This window comes from Capricornis sumatraensis, chromosome 3 (genome assembly GCF_032405125.1).
Source record: "Capricornis sumatraensis isolate serow.1 chromosome 3, serow.2, whole genome shotgun sequence".
In the NCBI taxonomy this organism is placed as follows: Eukaryota; Metazoa; Chordata; class Mammalia; order Artiodactyla; family Bovidae; genus Capricornis; species Capricornis sumatraensis.
The window spans coordinates 4,742,729-4,752,349 of record NC_091071.1 but is presented as its reverse complement, the minus strand read 5'-3'; the positions used below and the strand labels follow the sequence as shown (position 1 = coordinate 4,752,349).

Sequence of the window (9,621 nt, the reverse complement as noted above, 5' to 3'; positions counted from 1 at the left end):
GCATTTGTCTGTGAGATCTTTTCTGCTTATGAGTAGGCAGGGTAGGGGGGTGCTCCGGGAAAGGTGGGATCAAAGAGCCCTCTAGTTCCCAAGAGATCCTGTTGACTACAGGAATACCTGGAGAAACATCCTCCCCACAAACCACCCTATCCGTTGTCCCCTCTAAGAGGACAGGGATGGGAAGGAGAGACCATGGGTCTCCTGTAAGAAGGGACCCTCAAGAGGACCTGTGAGGACCCTCTGCTAAGCCCAAGGATAAGTGGGACAAGGGGATGTCAAAAAATTCACAGGTCTACTTCAATCCGTCACACTGTGTGACACACCACCCCACACCATCATTTATTTATTCTGTTATCTGGGTTGGGCTCAGCTGCATGGTTCTTCCGCTGATCTCATCTGGGATTCCTCATGCAGCTGCTTGGCTGGGCTTGAAGATTTCCAGGCGGCTTTACCCGCATGCTTGGCACTTTGGTTGGGATGTCTGGAACAGCTGAGGGCTGGCCGGGCAGTTCTCTCTTGCCTGCAGGGTAGGTTAGGGTTTCAAGAGGGAATCTTCCAAGAGTGCAAGCCCTAATCTGCAAGACTCTGCTTGGTCACATGACCAAGAGAAGAGACCACACAAAAAATGAGCATGCTGGGGGCAGGGTCCACAAGGAGCCCCCATGAAACAGTCTTCTCATTAGCCACATGCCAATCTAGAGTGGAGGGAATGAAAGGGAAGGAATAGCATTTTGGCTAGGTGTCCAGTTCTGTCTCCCCTCCCCTGCCCCACTTCCACGGGTCTCTGTGGGTTCTAAAAACATCTCATAAGAAGGTCTGGGTCTGGGGCTCCATGGGGAACCTTGGTAGAGAAATTCTAGGGTTCTTTAAAAGTACTGTGACAAAGAAACTTGCTTGACAGAGCTGACAAAAGCTTGAATCTGGGGGAACAGAAATATAGTCAATCAAAGTGACATCCCTGGGGGAAGGAGGTTTCCTGTGAGCCTCTTGGGAGGTCCAGGCCTGGGGTGGATTAGGAGGTGATTGGAGTTACCTTAAAATAGAAAGTAGAGTGGGGTGCTACCTACATGACATATATGATTAGGGGCTGGGGCTGGGGCTGGGACTGAGGGGGTTCTCTTTCTAGCAGGGACGTGTATCCCTCCCACAGTGAGAAATACTGCAAGTCCCAGAGCAGAGAGCATGACTCTGTTATCCAGGTACAGAGAGGAAAGAGTTGGGAACAACAACCCGATCTAGCCCAGCATTTCTGATCGAGACAGGGACTTGTGACCTCCCAAGGTGAAGAAGAGCCAGCATGCCCTGGGTTCCAGCCACCTTTGCTCTCAGAAGCTCTTTGAACAAGTGACCAGGAGAAATGTCAGGCCCTCCGATCATCGTCACTGCTATTGCTATTGATGAGGATGCTGACATGGGCGGGGGTGGAGCTCCACCACTCGGAAGATGTGGGTGTCACCCTCCCCTCGCTTCCTGAGAACGGCTGGGGACCCTCTGAGAGCCTTTCCCACATTTTCTGGGTTTGAAATGTTTTCTGAATACGACAGGGAGAATCTTCTATCATGCAATGGCCTCTGAGCTGACACGGTGGTTCGGAGTTGAGGTTTTACCCTGTATCCCCTTCCCCTTTATTGCAGGGCGGCGGGGCGGAGCTGCACTGCAGGGCATGTGGGATCTTAGTTTCCTGACCAGGGGTTGAACCCGTGCCCCCTGCAGTGGAAGCATGGAGTTTTAACCTCTGGACCGCCAGGGAAGTCCGTTAGCCTATATCCTTACCAGAAGAAGCTTCCACTTCTGAGCTTTACTGAGCATTGTTGGTGTGTGTGTGAGTCTAAATAATGACCCATCACCAATTCTGAACAAAGTATAATAAAAGTGACAAATATTGGTCCACTGTACACAGAGTGTCACTTTAAATTTACCGCCTCCCAACTTTTTCTGGCGAGTCACACTAAATTCACACTCTGGGCCTTAATCCATCACTCTATCTTTTAATGCAACATCTAATCTCACCGTTCCTTTTCCTCCCTTAATATGACTTCTCATGAGGTGCATTGGCAGGCCCGATTTTTATCATTTGTAATGCGTTTAAAACAATGCGTTAGTTATAAATCAGAGCCTTTATTGGGACGCTCGAGAAGTCGCTTTAAACACCATAAATTTCACTTCAGACACCATAAATTTAGCGCCTTTGATTCCTCCTGGGAAATATGACAGTAGGAAGAGTAACTGAAGCCCTTTTGAACTCTGGGGATGGGAGACTCATCCTTTCAAGGTGAAAATTGAATATTTTCTCCAACCTCAAAACTTTTATTTCTTGAGATCAGGATTCAGGAGCAGATATCAAACAGTGGGTTGGTAGAATCCACTAGGAGCCAGAGAAGCCTGCGTTTGAATACCAACTCAGTCATTCCCGTGCTGTGTGGCCTTTGGGTAGTCTCACTACCTCTCTGAGCTTATTTCCCACTTTTTAAAGATAGAGACAGATTGCCTACCTCAGGATCGTGGGAGTTAATGAAGAGGCCTGTGGGGGTGTGCCCAGCATGCAACGATGCTCCGTACAGTGAGGTGGTTGGTTTGCTGAGGAATCAAAGCCTCCCTCCCTGATGGGCCCCTGGCTGATGGGGATGTGCTTCTTGGAGAGAATGAAGCAGCCCCATACATCAGCTGGGTGGAAGCCTTCACGGTCCGTCTCTGCAGCTGTTGCTTCTCCCACAGGATGGAGGCGGGTCCATCTTCCGCCTCCTGCCCCAGCTCAGAGCCTGCGGCTGGGCACTGTGGGGTTCCCAGGCTCCTGTCTCTGTCTGTAGTGGCTTCCCTAGGGTGACCTCAAGATGTCCTGAAGTCCCCAGGGAGGTCCCTGCCACCCCCAGTCTCTTCTGGAAGGAAACATGCCCTGCTCCACAGGGATATCACAAGAGCCAGATTCTCTGAGACCTACCCTCTCCTCACCTCAGTCTCCACTTTGGAATGCCCCCTGCTTCCCCATCTTAAAAGGAGGAGACTGAGGGCCCCGTGTTGTGTGGGAGTGGTGCCTGTGAGCCAGGCAGGCAGGGGCCACCAGCCTGGGTTCATCATCAGGGTCCTGACGCCCATCTCCCGACAGTCCTGGAGGGAGTCAGCAGGACGAAGGCCAGACTCCATGCCTGCCCGGTGCTCAGAGCAGGGCAGGGGGCACATTTCAGGTCCAGAGCATCGTAGCGCCACTGTGATGGGCAGGGGCCGTCTCCCCACATGTATGCACCTCTTTATCTACCCCCTCCCCATTCACTTACCTGCCATCCTTAAGGCTCCTAGTGTGTGCCAGGCCAGTGCTGAGCACGACAAGGATCAGACCCAGGTCCTGCCGCTTCTGCTGGTCTCCTTGCTGTCGGAACACACGGAGGAATGTGGGGCCTCGGGGCCTTTGTACCGGTTGTTTCCCTGCTGGATACCTCTCCCCCCAGACTCCCACTTGGCAAGAGTGTCCAGGCCAGGGAAAGGCCAATCTGGACCCAGATGCTCCCAGTCCAGTCAGGACAGGGCTGGGGTCAGGGAGGATGAGGGGCTGGGGGCCCAGAGTGGGTGAGGGCTCTCTGGGGAGCTGGGGCAGGTTTGCCGGGGCAGAGATGGGGCTTGGGGGAGCTTTCTCCCCCTTTGACCCCTCCATCTCTTCTCCCTGCCACACTTACGTTTTTCCAGACCATCCTTCATGCTCACCTCGAGTCCCTGCAGTTTCTTGTCACCTTTCTGAAGCCCCTGGTCCATGGGGACCTGCTCATATATCATACTGCTTCAGTCCAGCTGAGCTCAGCACCCTCCCTCCAGCCTTTCCAACTGTGAAGTTCTGAGGCAACCTTGTGAATGGTATGTGGGTGATGCCGCCCTCTCTCACGAACCAGCCGGTCCCCGAGGCTGGTCTCGCCATCCCTCCAGGAGTCATGTGGCCCAGCCTGACCCCCCCAACCCCCCAGGGGGGCCTGCCTGGAGAAAAAAAAAAAGAGACCATCTCAGCCCGAGAGCTCCTTCCAGAAGCAGCGCCTCTGAAATTAAGGGGATAAATGGTTTCCAGCATTGTTACCAGCAAGACATTTGGAGGAACATAAATTTCTCGAGGAGTTAGTCACTCCAAATTGCTTTCTTTGGTTTTAACTCAGAATAGCGCCTAAATTATTCAGTTAGGTAGGGCGGGGGAGGCGGGGGCCGAAGCGGGTTTGCCAGGAGGCCCTGCATCGGCGCCAGGGAGTCACGGGCGGGCGGGCCAGCGGCGGCATCTGTTCGGGGGTGGCCATTGGTGCGGCTCGTGGGCCGCCTGGAGTCCTTCTGAGTCTGGTAAAAGCACGACTTCGCACTCCGCGCTGGGGATGCGCAGGGGAGTGGGGGGCGCGGGATTCCTGCCGTGTGAAAAGCCTCTCCTCCCGGCCCGCTTCCTGCTCCAGCTCCGGCCCTTCTTCCGGCTTCGCTTTGCAACAAAATTCCCCCAGGCGCGTGTTCTCCGCACCAACCCCCGCCCCTCCCGTCTCGTAAGCCCATTCCAGGTAGGTTTGGCGCACGCTGACCCTCGGGAGCAGCTCCCCGAAGCCCCGGGACCTCCCCGCTGCTAAATGCAACGTGTTCATCCCCATCCTCCCTCCCCCCACCCCCAACTTCCACTCTGAAGCCGCACGGTCGCTTACTTCTGCCTCCTGGGAAAACATTCTTCGGCGTGCCTCCCACCAGGCAGGTTGGGGCTTCCCTCGGAGCTCAGTTGGTAAAGAATCTGCCTGCCATGCAGCAGATCCCGGTTCGATCCCTGGGTCAGGAAGAAGGAAGTGACAACCCACTCCAGTACTCTTGCCTGGAGAATTCTCGGACAGAGGAGCCTGGTGGGCTACAGTCCATGGGGTTGCAAAGAGTCAGACACGACTGAGAGGCTAAGTACACCATGCAGGTTGGTTTCTCTCTTGACCCCACCTCCCTCCGCACCCACCGACCCCCTAACTGAGCCCCAGGGATAGGATCTCCGACCACAGCGAGTCTCAAAGCCATAAATTCATCCACGACCTCTAAGTGTATTCCGCCCCGCCCCGCCCCCCCGGCCCGCCACCACCCCCGCTGGGGCTTCGCTGGTGGCTCAGACGGTGAAGAATCTACCTGCAATGCAGGAGACCCGGGTTTGATCCCTGGGTTGGGAGGATCCCCTGCAGGAGGGCAGGGCAACCCATCCCAGTCGTCTTGTCTGGAGAATTCTCGGTCAGAGGAACCTGGCGGGCTCCAGTCCAAGAGGTCGCAGAGTCAGACACGACTGAGCGACTGACACAGGCAGGACCACACCGCCCCTGAAACTGCAAGCTCTCGGGTACTACTGCCTTTTTGGCTCCTTCCCCTAGATGCCTGCTTAGACTTCAGCCTCTCGACTGAATTTCCAATACCTCCTCCGCGGCCTCAAGCCCTCCCAAAGGCCCGCGTGGTGGAGTTCAGGGCAACTGACGTCCCTGACGTCCCTGACGCAAGTCTCAAGGGCGCCCCCTTCAGAGCACGTCCAGAATCCCACCTCCTCTGCTCGCACCCCGGTACCCTAGGTCGCGGCGGTACTATGTCCTAATGTCCACTTTCTGTCTCCACCATCGAATCTCAGCGGGGCAGCCAGTGGGAAAGCCTGCCTGCTTTCCACGCTATGGCAGCCACGCCCTCCTGTGCTGCGGCCGCTGGCCTCGTGACGGTGCCGGGGAAACCGCAAGGGAGGGGAAGAAGTGGGTGTTACAGAGGGGGCCAATGCCGATACATCGAGGGCCCTTGGCTTCCACGAACATCTGTCGGGTTTCTGCTGCGAGCCCAGTTGGGTCCCCAAGTTCTTCCACCTTCTGGGTCGGGTGTGTGTGTGTGCTGGGTCGGTTCAGTCGTGTCCAACTCTTTGAGACCCCGTGGATTATAACCGGTCAGGCTCCTCTGGCCCCGGGATCCTCCAGGCGGGAGTACTGGGGTGGGTTGACATGCCCTCCTCCAGGGGGATCTTCCCCACCCATCTGCTTCTCCTGTGTCTCCTGCATTGGCCGGAGGGTCAGGTGAGGGACAGTCAAATTCAAATGAGTTCAGAAACTGTTGTGCTAGCTGCTGTCTGCCAGACCTTCCAGCCTCAGGGAGGGTCCGCCTGTGGAGGGGGCTGGGGGTTGGGGAGGGGATTGGGGGTGAGGGGTGGTTGGGTAGCTCAAAGCCTTCTTGGGTGGGGGGGGGTCCCCACTCCCTTGAGTGCGGCCCTCAGCCTACGCGTGGCTCCTGTGCCGGGTTGCCGAGGCTGCTGGTTACCCTCCATTCTGCGTGGAGCTCCGTGCTAGGAGACCACCTGTAGACTAGGACTCACCATGCACTCCTGGGCTCCCGGCTGGAGGGTTTGGGGAGCCACTGAGAATGGAGGTGCCTCTTGAGCACACATGTGAGCTGGAAGGTCCCCACCCCCCACCCTCAGTGAGATGGAGCCATGCAGAGCCCCAGCTGGCTGGCACCCATTGAAGTCCGGTGCCCATGGCCTCCAGCGTGTGCACAGGGCTGCCTCCATCGGCACGCTTATCAACCACGAGCCCTTTCATTCAGAAGGTTGTGTGCCAGTGCCTTTGAGGGGGTGCGGGAGCTGAGCTGAAAACAGGCGTGTTCTAGAGAGTTCTTGGGCCCTGGTGGGGAGCATAGACTCATGCACAGAGGGCGGCAAGCTGTGTGGTGCTTGTTGTGACATCGCTGGGAAGGAGGCAGGCCTCAGCCGCAGTGAGGGAGGGTTCCATGCGGAGCTTCTTTGCAGGACTCAGAGCGGAGCACAGTGGCTGGGCATACAAAAGTGTCAGTGGTATGGACAGAGTGGGCGGTGGGAGGGAGGGATCCTAGGGGACTAGAGAGTCTCAGGTCTTGCCCCGTCAGGCAGGGTGGTCTAAGGGAGCCTGGGCCAGCAAGCTCGGCCAGGCCAGCAGTAGGAGTGGGGTGGTCTCTGTGAGTCCTCAAACAAGGTGCTGAGGGCAGGAAAGCAGGGGCCAGTCCCTGCCTCACTCTGAGCTGCTCGGCGTGGTGACGCACTGATGGGACAGAATCCAGGAGTGGCCACTGGTCCTTCTGCACTGTCAGGACAGAGCCTGTCTGAGACTAAAGCCAGCCCAGAGGGGCCTAGAGTCAAGAACTGAGGGCAGAGAGATTATTGATGACTCATTTAAGCACCTGGATCTAACTGTACCTGAAGCCATCTTACCCTAACACTTCCTCTGAATCTAATTGATCTAGGAGTTTCTTTGTTACTTGCTACCAGAAGAGTTCTAATATATTTCCTCCTTCTCCACTTGAGTGTATTCATCTGTAAAGTGGGTACAAGCTTGTTCCGAGAGGATTCTTGTAAGTTAGGATATAAAAGAGTTTGTAAATTGTGAAGTGTTGAATGACTGTTGTGGGCAGACATCACATACATCCTTATTACAGAAGGCACTTTGGGGGTCTGGACAAGTGAAGCAGGGTTGAGCCTGCCGGGGTGGGAGGTGGAATTACAAGGAATGGACACAGGCATTGTCTGGGGTCTAGAGCCAAACCCAAGTGCTCTTATGTGGGTACCTCGGACACCCCTGCCTCCAACCCCGGCCTGCACACAGTAGGTACAAAGCAAACGAGAAGAGCTATTTCCATGGCAAAGGAGGCATGTCTGTTGTTGAAAGCGTTTTCAGACATGCTCACTCCTTCCCTCGTGGACATCCCTTGGGCTCTATGGACATCCCTGCCCAGACTAAGGCTCCTTCTGCCTGCTGGTCTGCAGCCAGATGAGGAACGGGGGTTATGGGATGTTCAACAGCCCCAGGCTGGGTCCCACGTGGGAGCCCGGGGTGCCCTGGGGCTTCCGGGGTCAGAGCATACCAGAGGCATCTCCCACAGTAGGCCTGATCGGGCTCTCAAGTTGGCAAGTAATTAGCTTGCTTAATGAAGGCATGTGGTGCAGGGCGTGCTGGGAGCTGAGAGACATCGCCACAGATGGGGTCTCGTGCATGGTGCTACAGCGCATGGGGCGCAGGGGGTGGGAAAAAGTAGTTAGGAAGCTGGTCACAGGCTCAGCTCTTCCTGGACTCCCGGCGGGAGGCTGTGAGCACAATGGGGGATGGAGTCCAGGCTGGGAACAGGCAGGACCAAGTGTGAATGGCAGCTTTGACCTTGCCCTTAAGCTGGTTACTTCACTTCTCCCAGCCAGCTTCCTCATCTGTAAGGTGGTGCTGATGACACAGACGTCACAGGGATTTTGTGCAAAGTAAAGGAGGTGATGAGGATGGAGAGCTCAGCCTGGTCCAGACCCTCCGTGAGGCACGGCGGTGATATTCCTACAGCTGCCATTGTACTCACACCGTCCGTCCCCTGCTCTGTCCACCCCAACCCACGTGCCAGACAGCTGCTGGGCTGGGGCACCTCACACCCAGGGCTGCCCTTGACCCAGCACCGGCAGCAGCCAGGAAACAGATTGTCTTTCAGCTTGATCCTCATACCTTGGGGGGGTGGCTTTATCCCAGCCAGATTTGGGGACATGCTATACGACTGGCTGCCACGTCACAGCAAGTCCTCAGGGCCCACGACCTTCAGAGCCCTTCAGAGGCACCAAGGAGCTGGGCTCAAAGGCACGAGGTACTCGTGTTTGCTGGAAAATATAAGTCGTCTAGTTTATCCTCAGCCCACGATTTGAGGAGCAAGAAATGAACATGGGGCATTGAAAGAACACAGTTACATACTCTTGAAGTGAGTACTGGGAACAAATGTACAGTTCCTGGCCCTTCCAAGCTGTGGTCCACAGAAGCTAGGGTTAGCTGCATGTGTGTTTGCAAACCAAGAAGGAATAAGGGTGGGACACACTCATTTGATGTGCCCACAGGATGCATCCATGGGAACCTTCTCCATCACCTGTGCAAAAGGCCAGGAAAGAGAATAACCGTGTTGTTGAGGGCTTTTTTGTTGTTGTTCACTTGCTAAGTCATGTCCGACACCTTGCCACCCCATAGATTGTAGCATGCCAGGCCTCCCTGTCCTTCACTGTCTCCCAGAGTTTACTCAAACTCATGTCCATTGAGTTGGTGATACCAACCAAGCACCTCATCCTCTATCACCCTCTTCTCCTCCTGCCCTCAATCTTTCCCAGCATTAGGGTATTTTTCAAGGAGTCAGCTCTTCGCATCAGGTGGCCAAAGGATTGGAGCTTCAGCTTCAGCTTCAGCACCAGTCCTTCCAATGAATATTCAGGGTTGATTTTCTTTAGGATTGACTGGATTGATCTCCTTGCAGTCCAGGGGGCTCTTAAGAATCGAGAGTAGGGACCTGATTTCTGGTTAAATCATAACTGCTGCCGTGTCTGCAGGCACATCTGAGGCTGGGTGCAGACTGGCCGGCCACCTGGTGCCTTCGCCTGCTCTGCCAGTATGCCCTCCTCCATTAATACCCCCCATTCCCAGCAGCTCAGATGACCATAGATACCCGCCTTCCCTCGCGGTTGGCAGCTGGTGGGGCCCCTGATTACACAAGGCTTCTGGTCAGAGAGATGTGGGGAGTGTGGGGGGGATGTTGCTTAGAAGGTATTAAAACGCAGCTATCAGACGCGCCATCTGTAACAATGGCCTGGATAAAAGCTCTGATGTCTGATGTCGCCTGCCTTTCCACGGGGCAGGT

The 9,621-nt window shown here is 55.5% G+C and overlaps 1 long non-coding RNA gene across 1 annotated transcript; it reads right to left on the bottom strand.

Moving 5' to 3' along the window:
* Positions 1–393: 393 nt before the first annotated feature.
* LOC138077177 (uncharacterized) lies at positions 394–5,367 on the bottom strand. Its single transcript, XR_011144694.1, has 4 exons — positions 5,110–5,367; positions 4,653–4,768; positions 3,273–3,364; positions 394–520 (listed from the first exon to the last, which is right to left on the bottom strand). It is a non-coding gene; the product is annotated as an uncharacterized lncRNA (long non-coding RNA).
* Positions 5,368–9,621: the final 4,254 nt, after the last annotated feature.